The sequence below is a fragment of the Papaver somniferum genome, chromosome 7 (assembly GCF_003573695.1).
Source record: "Papaver somniferum cultivar HN1 chromosome 7, ASM357369v1, whole genome shotgun sequence".
NCBI lineage: Eukaryota > Viridiplantae > Streptophyta > Magnoliopsida > Ranunculales > Papaveraceae > Papaver > Papaver somniferum.
The window spans coordinates 37,687,751-37,700,674 of NC_039364.1; the positions used below are offsets into that span (position 1 = coordinate 37,687,751).

General features: G+C 37.3%; 1 long non-coding RNA gene across 4 annotated transcripts; it reads left to right on the forward strand.

Annotated features, from left to right (window-relative positions):
* Positions 1 to 4,026: 4,026 nt before the first annotated feature.
* LOC113297010 lies at positions 4,027 to 7,349 on the forward strand. Of its 4 annotated transcripts, XR_003333246.1 has the most exons (6): positions 4,027 to 4,278; positions 4,937 to 5,111; positions 5,236 to 5,315; positions 5,413 to 5,603; positions 6,080 to 6,190; positions 7,073 to 7,349. It is a non-coding gene; the product is annotated as an uncharacterized LOC113297010 (long non-coding RNA). The 4 variants fall into 4 exon arrangements; XR_003333243.1 differs by lacking the exon at positions 7,073 to 7,349 and having other exon boundaries at positions 6,080 to 6,443; XR_003333244.1 differs by lacking the exon at positions 7,073 to 7,349 and having other exon boundaries at positions 4,469 to 5,111; positions 6,080 to 6,426.
* Positions 7,350 to 12,924: the final 5,575 nt, after the last annotated feature.

Here is a 12,924-nt window from a genome sequence, read left to right on the forward strand (position 1 = left end):
GTCAAAAGATGATCATGTGAAAATCGCCTTGTAACTTCTTACATGATTTGTGTGAGACAGTCATTTGATGTAGAGTCGGAATATTTCGTATTGACCTTTCGATCACTTGAAAATTGCTTTGAAGCGAATAGTTTGTGTGTGACAGCTATTATCGTCTTCCAAGAATGTTTCAATGATTGAAATGAGGGTTTAGAACATGTAACCATGATTGGATATAAACATAGTGTGTATTCACATTTGTGTAAAGTTCAAAACCGGGAACCATGGTATGCGTACCCGTATGCGTACTGGTTGGTTGTTGGAAGTCCGAAAACTAAGTATGCGTACCCGTACACATACTGGCGGAAGTTCAAGTCCGTCAATTTCTGCTGGAGTTTGGAAGTGTAAATGGTATGTGTACCCGTACGTGTACTGGCGTAACCAAACTCAATTCAGTTACTTAGGTATGCGTACCCGTTTGCATACTTAAGTAGGTTATGTTCTAAAATCGTTTTGTTCATGAACTAATACATTTATATAATAAGGAATGCAATCTTTTGCAAACCATGGCTATAATGTTCATGAAATGATTAGAGTGAATCAAAATCGATTTTGCTTCAATTATGTCTTGTATACTTTTATGAGAATATAAACAATTGAACAACTCTCTAACTAGTTTCATTTGAGTCATTTGAACTAGTTATGATAAAGATGAATAAGGTTGATATGAAAGTGCTCATATGGATAATTCTTGGTTAACTAGTGTTGAACCAACTAAGTGTACACGTTTAGGTACAGTTACTTTTATCTAAATGATGGTACATTTCATTTGTGTATAACAAGCTAAGTTCGATCTAACGGTTGAAAGATATTAGCTTGAATCTAATCTGGTTTTCATCTAACGGTGAATATTGAATGCTTTGTTACCAAGGTAACATTGATTGCAAACCCTAATTTGAAGAATATATAAAGGAGAACTCTAGCAACTGGGAAACCTAATCTCCACACCTCCTGTGTGATACTAGTTGCGATTAGAGTCGATTCTCCTTTAACCTTAGGTTTTTTACGAAACCCTGTAGGTTAGCGACTTAAAGACTTCATTGGGATTGTGAATCCAGACCCAACTATTTTCTCTGTAGTTGCGTGTTCTGATCTTGCTGTTTTCTATCGTGATTGAGTAATATCTTCTTTAAAATTGCTCGAGATTTATTCTCCGATAGGCAACATTGAAAAGTAGTCACAAACATCTTCGTCTCATCGTTTGTGATTCCACAATATCTTGTTTCGTTAATCGATTAGGATTATTGTGAGGTGATTGATAATACTGGGATGTTCTTCGGGAATATTAGTCCGGTTTATCAATTGGTTTCTGTTCACCTTGATTTATCAAAAGACGGAACAAAACTCATAGGTATATCTGTGAGAGACAGATTTATCTATTCAATAGACTTTCATGTTTGATACAGATTTGTTTATCAAGTCTTCGACTTTGGGTCGTAGCAACTCTTAGTTGTGGGTGAGATCAGCTAAGGTAATCAAGTGCGCAGAATCCGGTGTGGTTCATGAGGCGTAAGGAATGCAACTGTACCTTGATCAGTGTGAAATTGGTTAGGGCTCAACTACATTCCAGTCTGAAGTTAACTTGGAGTAGGCTAGTGTCTGTAGCGTCTAAATACAGTGTGGTGTTCAAATCTGGACTAGGTCCCGGGGTTTTTCTGCATTTGCAGTTTCCCTGTTAACAAAATTTCTGGTGTGTGTGTTATTTCTTTTCCGCATTATATTTTGTTATATAATAAAAATATCACAGGTTGTGCGTAGTTCAATCAATTAGAGAATCCAACCTTTGGTTGTTGATTATATTGATTGACACTTGAACATTGGTCTTTGGTATCGTTCAAGTTATTTCACATAATAATCAGGCTCACGGATTTCTATCTGTTTGATTTGCTGATTACATTGTGAAACAGAGATACGAACTCTTGGATATACTTTTCTTGAGATTGAGTCTGACTATCTAGTTGATTCTCTCGAAAGTATATTGGAGTTTGTCCATACCGATTGCTAAGCGAAATATTGGGTGTGGTTGTTAGAGCCCCTCTTTTTCAGAACATATTTCGTACATCAAGTCATAACCATTGCTAAGAATTGCTACATTACATCAAGTCATAACCCCTTCATAGCATCAACATAAATCTCCTCAATACTGAATCGATAATAAAACCCATGAAAGCATTCAAGAAACAAAATCAAACCCCAAATTTGTTCAAAAAGCATTTAGAATCAAACCCCAAATTCGCTCACTTACTGCTGGTGTAGTTAGAAAATAAATCAAACCCCTATATTCATACGAATACCCGTCCAACTCAGTATCAATATTTTCCTGCAACGTTCACGGTTGTTTTTTCGTCAAAAAAACTCAAAATTACCAACAAAACAAACAACCCAAAAATCAATAAATTGACAGTTTTTAAGAACCCTAGCTTTGTCCACACTCTCTTCTCTTCTCCGGCACTCGATTGAGATCAAAACGACTGAGAAATCAACTGAAATTGTGCAAATCAAACAAAGAAAACACCAATCAACTATTGAAATCTCTTCACTCCAAAAGTAATTAGTCTTACGGTAATAAAAAAAACTTCTAATTAAACTGCAGATTGGTATCTTGTAGCCTCCTTTCCTCCACTTTTTTAAACCATAAAAAAAACTAAAGAGAAAATGAGAAACGATTACGAGGACAACCAAGTAATTGCTTCATCAAAATTTGACCAAATCAATGACAAATGACCAATCATGTGGGCCTTAACGGAATTGCTAACTGTAGTGGAATTTTATAAATTCTGAAAGAAAAAAAAAGGTCGCACTTTATTAACCTGGCTTGATTGGGGTATACCTAATGAGACAAAAGCCAGGTCATTTTGAAGTAAAAGAAGCCACCCCTTAACCATTTATTTTCTAACTGGCTAACATACCCTTGTTTAATTAACATTAAAAAAATCTGATTAGCTTAATTAATTTAGTTTAGATTGATTAATTGAGTAGATTAAAACTTCTTAAATTATGAATTTGATTATGAAATTTTGTTTTTGATTGAACTTATTTGGGAAGATTTGTGATGAAATTTTTTTTCTTTTGCGAAAATCTTTTGCAACGGAAATGAAAGCACACTACCCAAACACTTCTAAAAAGGGGATTGCAAAGCTGTTGTATGAAATCATACTCAATATTAGATCAGAAATCAACACTTTCAGTTCTGAAAGTATGAAAAGTCGGCAAGATCAATGAATGAATACCATGCCGACTATATTTGGCCGACAAGGTAGATGAATGAAGATGATGCCGACTAACTTTGGCCGGCAGGGTATTCAGATGAAGACAATGCCGACTTTATTTTTTTGACATACAGGAGACGACTAATATAGTCGGCAAGGTCTACAAAAAAAAACCCGCCGGCTGTTGAAAAATACCCTGCCGGCTGTTGAAAATTTACAGTCGCCATGGCTATTATGAAAAGTCGGCAAGATATGCATGTTACGACCTTGCCGGCTGTATTAGCCGACAAGGTCTTCAAAAAATACCCTGTCGGCTGCTGAAATTTTTTACAGTCGTCATGACTATTATGAAAAGTCGGCAAGATATGCATGATACGACCTTGCCGACTAAAGACACAGAAATCATAATTTGCGATTTCTAACCTAATATAACAACCAAATCACACAACACAATGATGGGTTTGAATTTAAACATCACTTAAAGTCTTCTTTTCGCCGGTAGAATCAACCATTTTTTTGGAAAATCAATGTTCAAGATTTTCGGTTGATGGAAGAAATGGAAGAAGATGAAATGGAAGAGCAAAGAGATTAGAGAAGAGAGTCAGGGAAAATGAGTTTTTTAGTTTTTAATTTTAGGATTTAATTTTAAGTTAATCAGTTTAAGGGTATTAAAGTAAAATCACCAATTTTGACCACCCCTTGACAAGAACACTAGGTCCATTTAAATTTAATTTGGGTATACGGATTCCCCAATCTAGCCAGGTTTATTAAACCGGAAAACCAAAATGCGGCACTGTGTTAAAATTCGCAAAGAAAAAAAAAGCGAAAATAGATCTGTGTAGCAATTGAAACACCTAAAATCCTTTGTTAGCTGCTGCTGCTCCGACGGGTAAGCAAACCTTACCATCTATTCTATTTCTGTGTTATTCCTGAATGTGCCCTGAAGAAGCCGATAGGGAATAACGGCGGAGGAGGCAACCTGGGTTTGTATCTGGTTCGAGGTTTTTTGTGTTCATTTCCCCAACTAAGAGTGAGTATTAGGATACTGAATCCGTCAAAGGCGTATTATCTTTGGGTTTCTTTTTTTTTTTCTTTGATCAGTATCTTTGGTTTTCTTATTATGGCAGGACTATGTGTTGCATTTTTAAAAATTGTTGTATTAGGGTTTATAATTTATACTTAATCTTAATTCAGTGGCTAATCTCCTTGATCGAATTTAGTGTAGGATGGTCCTAACTGGTACCGGGATCATATAAGCGAGGAAGAGGGATTTGTTAGGGTCTAATTCTGTTGTTAGTTCCCAAGTCCATTAATGTTAATAATTGGCAAGCAAGAACCGAGTTTGTTGGATTCAGATGGATCTTTGCCTTTTTACTTCTCCGATGATGCTCATGAGGAGCTATATGGTCCCAATTCTGGTGTTATTTATTATATGAAAAATGAAAAATATTTGTGAACTCACCTAGTCAAACATATAACCACATTTACCAGGATATGAACTTGAATGTCAATTTTAATCTTCAATTATCGGAATTCTTAGCCTGGTTTAAGACTACCTATGTCACTTAGTAGTTTCGTTGCCTGAGGTAAAACTGAACATGCTTTCTATTCTTCATTTTGTTTGACGATCTCGTGGTGAAATTTGGATGAAATAGATTGTAACGAGCTGGGTTTTGTCAATGTGTTAGGTAAAAGAAGCAGGAGGTACATTTCAGAACTGTTGTGCGGTTGTAAATAAATGCAGAGATGTGTTTATGTTATCCCAAATGGTTCTATATTTCAAATGATGCAATCTCAAAGCTCGAGGAGGATGAAAAAGAAAATCAGATCATTTCATGCACATAGTTCCGCTCAACACTGCAAGTAATTTTTTTTCCTTTTAAAGTCTTAATGTTCGATGTCTCGAAATATGTAGTACTTTTTTTGAAAAAATTTGAATATGGTACCGAGTACTTTTCTGTTTTCATGCATGTATTACTTTCATCAGGCAATTTCATCAATAAGAAATTAGTAAGAGAGAAGTTGTTTGAGCAGGGGGTATTGACTTTCACCATGACTCCCGTTAAGGTTGGTAATGCGAATTGCTTCAATTGATGATTTATTGGCGTTTTCTGGATTGTTTTCTTTCGAAAAACTACTGAGTCATTTGTTGTACAATTTGCAGAGAAGCTCTGCGTTTGAGCGGTCAGACATTCTTATGGGGGAGCATTATCTTCTTAAGATAACTTACCCGTTTAAGGTCTATCTTTGACACGCAATATACTACTTGGTCTTAATCTGCACGTAATTGGCGACTCTACCAAAGGAGCAATTTATCCAAACTACGCTCAGTGTAATGAACACCTCGTTAGTAAGGTCCTCCTCGCCCAACCTCATCATTTCTCCATGTTGTTCTTTTCCTTGTGATATCTTGTCGATTTACTGTAATTGCTGTATGCCAAAGCGGATCTATACATGCAGCTCACATATTTCTGCCACATTTTAGATGTTGTATGTTTCATCGAAAAGGTCAGAATTTTTCTGGGTCTGTTGAAGATTGGCTTACTTAGGCTCAAGGACAAAATCTGAAGCCATATGTAGTTTTTAGGATCCACATGTTTTCTTTTTAGTAAAAAAGACCACCCAATGAATATCAGGATGCACATTTTGATGTGGATCCCAAAATGTGCATAGTGCTCCAATATGGTAGATGCTCTATGAAAGGTGGGATAATAGAGAAAAAAATGTGTCTTAGAAACTATGAGTTAGGTTATTATGGTCCTTTTGCATAAGTTTTTGTTACCTTGTGTCAAAGCTAGTTGTTTCTCACTGTTATTAAAATTGAGTTGCAGTGGGAGCTCAAGGTCAGGATACCATTGCAGAAAGAACTTGCAAGAATTCAACTAATGGTTGATTTGGCAGCATCAACTCTGCAGAAAACTCTGAGAACGGTGCGCATATGGGTGGGTCCAGATTAAGCTCTTCCGCTTACATATTTTTGTTCTGTTTTATTATGTATATATAGACTAGGGTGTTAGGTGTAGCTTTGAGAATAGTAAGGTATAACCCGTGCGGCGTGGTATTTATGCACGTATTGTTACTGCATAAAGCGTATTTTATCAAGTAAACGATGTTGCAGACTTAGAGTGAGTAGTGACAATTTATCTCTGGTAACATTTCAACTTATTTCAACTGCCTCATCTTTGGCATCTTTCCTACAAAAAATAGTTGATAGAAGTATTTATCATGTGTAAGTGGCCTTGCTTATTTCTGCTTCAACTGCTTCCATTTGTCTCTCTATGCCCATCAACTTCTGGTTCATTGAATTCATCTTTCTCTTAGCATCCCTATCTGCATAAAGACGGGTAATGCTCGATAAATCCCTAGATAGAATGCATGGTTACATTTGATATGATCAGAGCTGAGAAATTTGTCGTGAGACTAATATATTTGGTTTTTAATTGAACATGCTATAAGCAAATCTTGTATCAGATGATGCCTTTTGAATTGCATTAAGTAAACACTTTGATCACAAATGAAGAGACCCTGTTTGATTAGGTTCAAGTTTTACAGAAATATTAAGAATATTCTAAGTACAATAAAACTAAAGTGGGAAATGCAGAAAGTGGGAAATGCAGATGGAAATCAAGAAAGTAATAAAACAAGAGTGTTACTTAATAGTGTTACAGTAAAAAGTAATCCATTTTTTACTGTACTGTTTTATGAAATTTGAATGGAGTTATACTTGGTTATATATATTGTCAGATTAAATATGCCATGCATGTATAAGAGAGATATGTATCTTACCAGTACGCTCAGCATAATCGATTATGGTTTGATAACAGGAATCTTGCTCTGAGGATGAGTTCATGAAAGTATCCGGACTCTGCGACCTTCTGTTTTCTCTTTTAGACGACATATGTTTGTAGTTTCTCTTTCTTGAAAAGTTAATAGATAAGTGAATACAGAAGTAGCAAGTACTTAGGAAAGCTGTAAGATACCTGAGCAAAAAATATCTAGAGAATGAATCAAATTATTCGTTTATATATAGAGAGAACGAAGAATGTCAAAATGATCCAAGATAAGGTTTTATAATTCTCAGCCATGATCATATTCATCTTTTGTAAATTACTTTCATCAATATGGTGAAGAATGACATATGGCAACATAAGTATGACATATGGTGAAGAATTTTACTCATCATTCAGATTTCAGATCTTCTTTAAAATAATAAAAAATCAAAACAGAAGAAGACGGGTATCACCAAAATATCCTAGTTTAATTGGGGGCCATGGAATTTTGTTTGCCCCCCAAAATTTTCAAGGGTGTAAATATCGCAATATGAATATACTATTTTATCCTTCACTAATTGAAAATCAGTTTCACTAATTAACTACCCTAATTAAGGTCCCTAATCTATATACCCTAATTAAATCAAAGAGAAAATCAGTTTCTCTTTTATCTTCATCTTCCTCTCCTCCCTTTCTCTTCTCCACCTCCACCATTAACGACTCCACCTCCACCGAGGAAAATTCTTCGAACCGATTCATCGCGTAATCGTCGATGATAAAACTTTAATCGACGATTATCTTCTTCTACAAATATGGCTAAAACAAAGCAAACCGCTCGCAAAGCACTTCAAATTCCTAATCTTGTAGATGCGGTGAATGCAAAGGTGTACGTGCGAAGAGCTCATGAAGCAAGCAAATCGAAACCCAAAAAGGGAATGGCTCCAATTAGAGGGTACGTGAACTTAAACCCACCTCCTATTCGATGTTTTGGTTGTTTTTTGATTGTGTAATCGAGATTGGTAACTGAAAAATAGAAGTTGCAGAGTGAGAGTCGTTAGCATCGAAGAAATAATACCCTAGCGACTTTTACATTGCATGCTTTTTCTATGAAAAATCGTTAACCTGTTAGTGTAAATATGACGACCCTTGTTCTGCTACTTCGACCTTTTGTGCCCTAAAATAGAGTCGTCGCCATATTAGGTTGAAGATGACGACTGTAGTTTGACGACCCCAAATTAGTGCGTAACGACTCTGGGTTGAACATGAACTGCCTTCTGTTGGAGAAAACGATAGAGTCGTCAGTAGTATATAATCCCTAGACTAGAGTCGTTAGTAATCTATAATCCCTAGAGTCGTCATATCTTTTAAAGGGTCGGCAGTTACTTGTTTGACGACCCAAGTTTAGTCTTTAACGACCCTTTAAGGACCAAAATCATCCTTACTGTCCAATTTTTGCAAAGAGTCGTTACCTTATAAATTACGTCGTTACTTTGTAATGAAGAGTCGTTATTTTGTTAGAGCATATCATTGACGACTCTTTAACTGATAGAGATAAAGTTGATGTCTTAAAATTTTTTTTTTCGTGTTTGGAATGTAGTGACAAGAAAACGAAAGACAAGGTTGAAATCACGATAACTCCTCCTTCGAAACCTCCCCGCAACGATAAATACTTACTTGCCGGTCCATTGCGCGGAAGAAGGCCGAGTGAGGTATCATTTTCTATCACCGAACCAAGAGACAAAGGTAATGAGTTGTCCGATTCGTCAGAATCAGACACTCCTGTTGTTTCAGCTAACACTAGTGCTGAAGAAGAAGATGAACAAGAAGAAGAGCAAGTAGAGGAGGAACATGGTGTAGAACATGAGATACAAGAAGAAGAGATTCAAGAAGAAGAAGAGGAACAAGAAGAAGAGCAAGAAGAGGAGGAAGAGGGTGAAGGTAATGGTAGTGGTGATGATGAGGATGATGGTAATGAGGAGGAACAACATAAAGGTAATAATGGCGGTGATGATAATGATGATGAGGAGGAAGAGAATGAAGGTAATGATGATGAAAAGGATGAAGGTGGTGATGATGGTAAAACCACTGTTGAGGATGAGGAAGAGAATGCAAAGGCGAAAAAGACGGTAAAGAGGGTTAAGAAGGATGGAACAGATATTGCACCCAGTGCGAGACACGTTCCCGCTACTCATTTGATGTTGCCTCCTCTTCGAGGTGGTAAACTTAGAGGAGAACCTAGAGATGGGGGCAAAGTTCTATTTGGATATCATGGATCGTGGGCTCATTGCATTAGTGAGACAATCGTAAGAATCCTAAATTTGCTTGCTATTTGATTAGTTGGTGTTAACTTGTTTATGTTTTGTTTTTTAAATACGTGTTTGTTTATGTTTTGTAGGATCATAAGGATGCCGCACGTCTTTTCCGGCACCAATCTTCTTTCAATAAAATGGAGTTGTGGCCGCTAGAAGGTGAATGTGCAAGAGTTAGAGATTTGGTTGAAAACTCAGGTTTGTACAATGCCGTTCTGAACTCTGTGATTGCGTATGACAAGGTCGCAGTATCTAGTTTCTGTGAAAGGTATCATGCTGAAGTCGACACATTCCAACTTCCTTTTGGTGAGATGGCGATAACTCCTGATGACGCAGAACAGATATTAGGGTTGCAGGTCGAAGGCAAATCAACCGGTGAGAAGTTCAAGAGAAGGCCTAGTTGGGAAGACATCTATACATGGACCAAGAACTTGTTTGGCTGGGATTCCGAGAAGACTAATGGGCTTTTCGAGAAGGGACCTAAGTACCCGAAGAAAGAGTTCAAACTTGTAGATATTAGGAACATGTTTTTTGGGACAGAAAAGAAGGAAAAAGAAGAAGGTCTCTCTGATATGGAATGTCGTTATGCGGCGGCTGGGTATTTGTTGTATGTCCTTGCGTCGGTTATATTTCCTGACAGCAAAGTTAACCGGGTGAGCGCCAACCTTCTTCAGCTTTTGGATCCCTTGAAAGACGTGAGCAAGTACTCTTGGGGGATTGCCATAATTGCACACCTGAATGGTCAGCTTTCTCAGGGATCTCGCAAAATAACTTCTCAAATTAATGGGAATTTGGCTCTAATCCAGGTATTTGGATTTATGAAAGTTTTCTTATTTTTGTACATTTTAAAAATTGAATTATTTATGTTTATTTCATTGGTTGCTATAGGTGTGGATTTATGATCATTTCCCATCACTGATCAAAGATAATGAACATGTGGAACTTAACCCATAATGGAGCAAAGGTAGTCCAACGGGAACCAAATACTTGTTCATTGGTTCTCAAGATAGGGAACAAACTGATGCGTTGATACAAATGCGTCAAAAACTTGACAACATCATGGCTAAAGAGGTAGTCTTCAATCCGTACAAGAATAATAGAGTTGGCGCAATGGAAGATGTCGTGTATTACCATGGCCCTTTGTTTCACCCTAACGGTTTTTCAATGTACAATCCGATAAGAATCATGCGTCAACTTGGTTTTATTCAATATTCACCCGATGAGGATTATGTACCTCCGTTCAAGCACAAGTTGGAAAAGTGTGAGGCTGACGAAGCGGGTATAAAGGTGGCTTATGAACCTGAAGTTGATGTCAAGCATTGGAATGATAGACACTCTAGGCTTGTAGAAATCTCATGGTGGGTGCATGCGGATGAAGGTCATGAGGCAACACCGGATTACGTCGAACGGTATGAAGGCTTCTCCCATGGTAGGGTGATATGGGTAGATCCGACTCCGGGTAGGAGGACCAACAGAGCATCCACCTCTTCTTCTTCTCAAGTCGACAGTAGAGATGCTACTTCCATTCTGACACTAGTGGTGAGTATTTAATTTTGTAATTGTGTTATTCATCTACATATAAGAGAGTTAATGTGAAATTGTTTTTGAATGCATATATAGGGAGCGAATGAAGCTTCTTGTCAAGGCTTTTTGTTGCTCGGCTGACAAAGGGGAAGTGATGGATCCTGCGAAGAAACGTCGGTACGTAGATTACTGCACGCACATTGAAAATCCCAATGCAAAGAAGATGTTCAAGGAGCTGGCTAAGGAAGGTAAGAGGAGCCGAAAATCACGTAGCCAAAGAGCACAAGAAGTTGATGAGCATGGCCAAAGTAGCCAACATCATGATGAACATCCCTCAGAGGTACAAGAAATTACTAGAGAAGATGATGGTTCCCCAGAGGGTGCTCCTCCTAAGAAAAGCCGGAGAGTTAGCAGGTCAGGGAGGCAGTAAGGTGGTGGTCGAGGTCGAGATGGTCGACTTCAACTTATGCTAATTTTACTTTATGAATTGAACTTAAGTGTGTGTTGAAACAACTTATGTGTTTGGTTTGGAGTCTTTGTTTTGAGTACTTTTATGTTTGGCAACTCCTGTGTTTGTTGCAAATACTATGTTTTCAAGTATGCTCGTTAGAACCATGTAGTACTCCAATGCAGACAACATTTCCCTTCCTCATACCAAGGGTCGTCATCTTCGTTTCATAGTACTTTGACGACCCTAATTGTATTTACCACTTCAACACACAGAGTCGTTAATATCCTCAAATAGAGATCTAACGACCATTTTTCCCAAAACATCCAGGAGATGGGAAGAATATTTCTGGATAGAGTCGTCAGTGTTTATAATGAAATCAATGACGACCCTTGGTTAAAAAAATATATCCAGGAGGTTTGAATTTATTTGGCTAGAGTCGTTAGATTTTTCATGTCAATGACGACTGTTTGTTGGATTTAGGAGTCGTTACTCTGCCATGGATACCTGTGACGACTCTCATTTTGAAACTAGAAAGGATTTTGATTTCATTAGTAAAATAACATTACATCTATCTCGTATTGCATAAGAGTTAACATGGGTATTCTTGAAGTTGATGCAGCAAATGGTCGTCAACGTTGTATATTCTGTATGGTGAATGGAACTTAGTTTCCCCATTACGTATTGTCCATAACCCATCGAAACGTTCCAGCTGAAATTAAACGAGGAATGTTATAAATTTGAAGCATGACAGAAGTATAAATATTAACGGAATACTCACTTTTTCCTTAAGAGGAGCTCTTGGATGGCGAAGTAGATCCCAACGGTCTGTTATTTTGAAATTCAAAATAAGGGTCGTTAGTTTTGTTTTTACACAAGATGACGACTCTGGAGATAACCAGAGTCGTCACTGTTTTACTAAAACTTATAACGACTCTTTATGAAAACATTACATGTTATTGTTCTTTCCGGTGCGAGATTTAACTACCATTGCGGCTTGGATGTGATGAAACTGCTCTCCTCTCCATTTGGTATATTCTTTTTGGGACGCACGTCTATCGCCTTTATGCCTCACGAGAAACTCGTTGTACTTGTTGTACAATCTCATAACGTGAATTGTCCTATCACGAATGTGGGACGGTTCATAATCATAGCCTAGATGCGCGTGGGAATTAAGGAAAGGACCGGAACCAACGTTTATCCAAAATTTCCATTCATCTTTTGCATCTTCGTCAAGATATTTGACGCTGTAATAGTTTTTAACCCATTCGGTCTCTTCCTCGACTTGCTTGAATACTTCCCGGAGATGCGCTTGTTCTTTTCCTCGTTTTTCAGCCTCGCGCATCTCTAATTCTTCCTTTGTAGGATATGGCGTAACGACTCTTGGTTTTTTGCATCTTCTAAGTATGCTTTCAATTGATGAAGGAGTTGCCATTAAAAAAAAGCTTTCATGAGGTTGTTTTCAATTGATTTTGCACCTTGATATGTTCCTCTACTTATAAATAATTTGTAACGGCTATTTTTTTTATGGGAAAACGTGTATAGAAAAAGAGTCGTTGGGGGTTTTTGCAAACAATTGTCATTGTATACACTATCAATATGGCGACTGTTGTATAATCCACTAC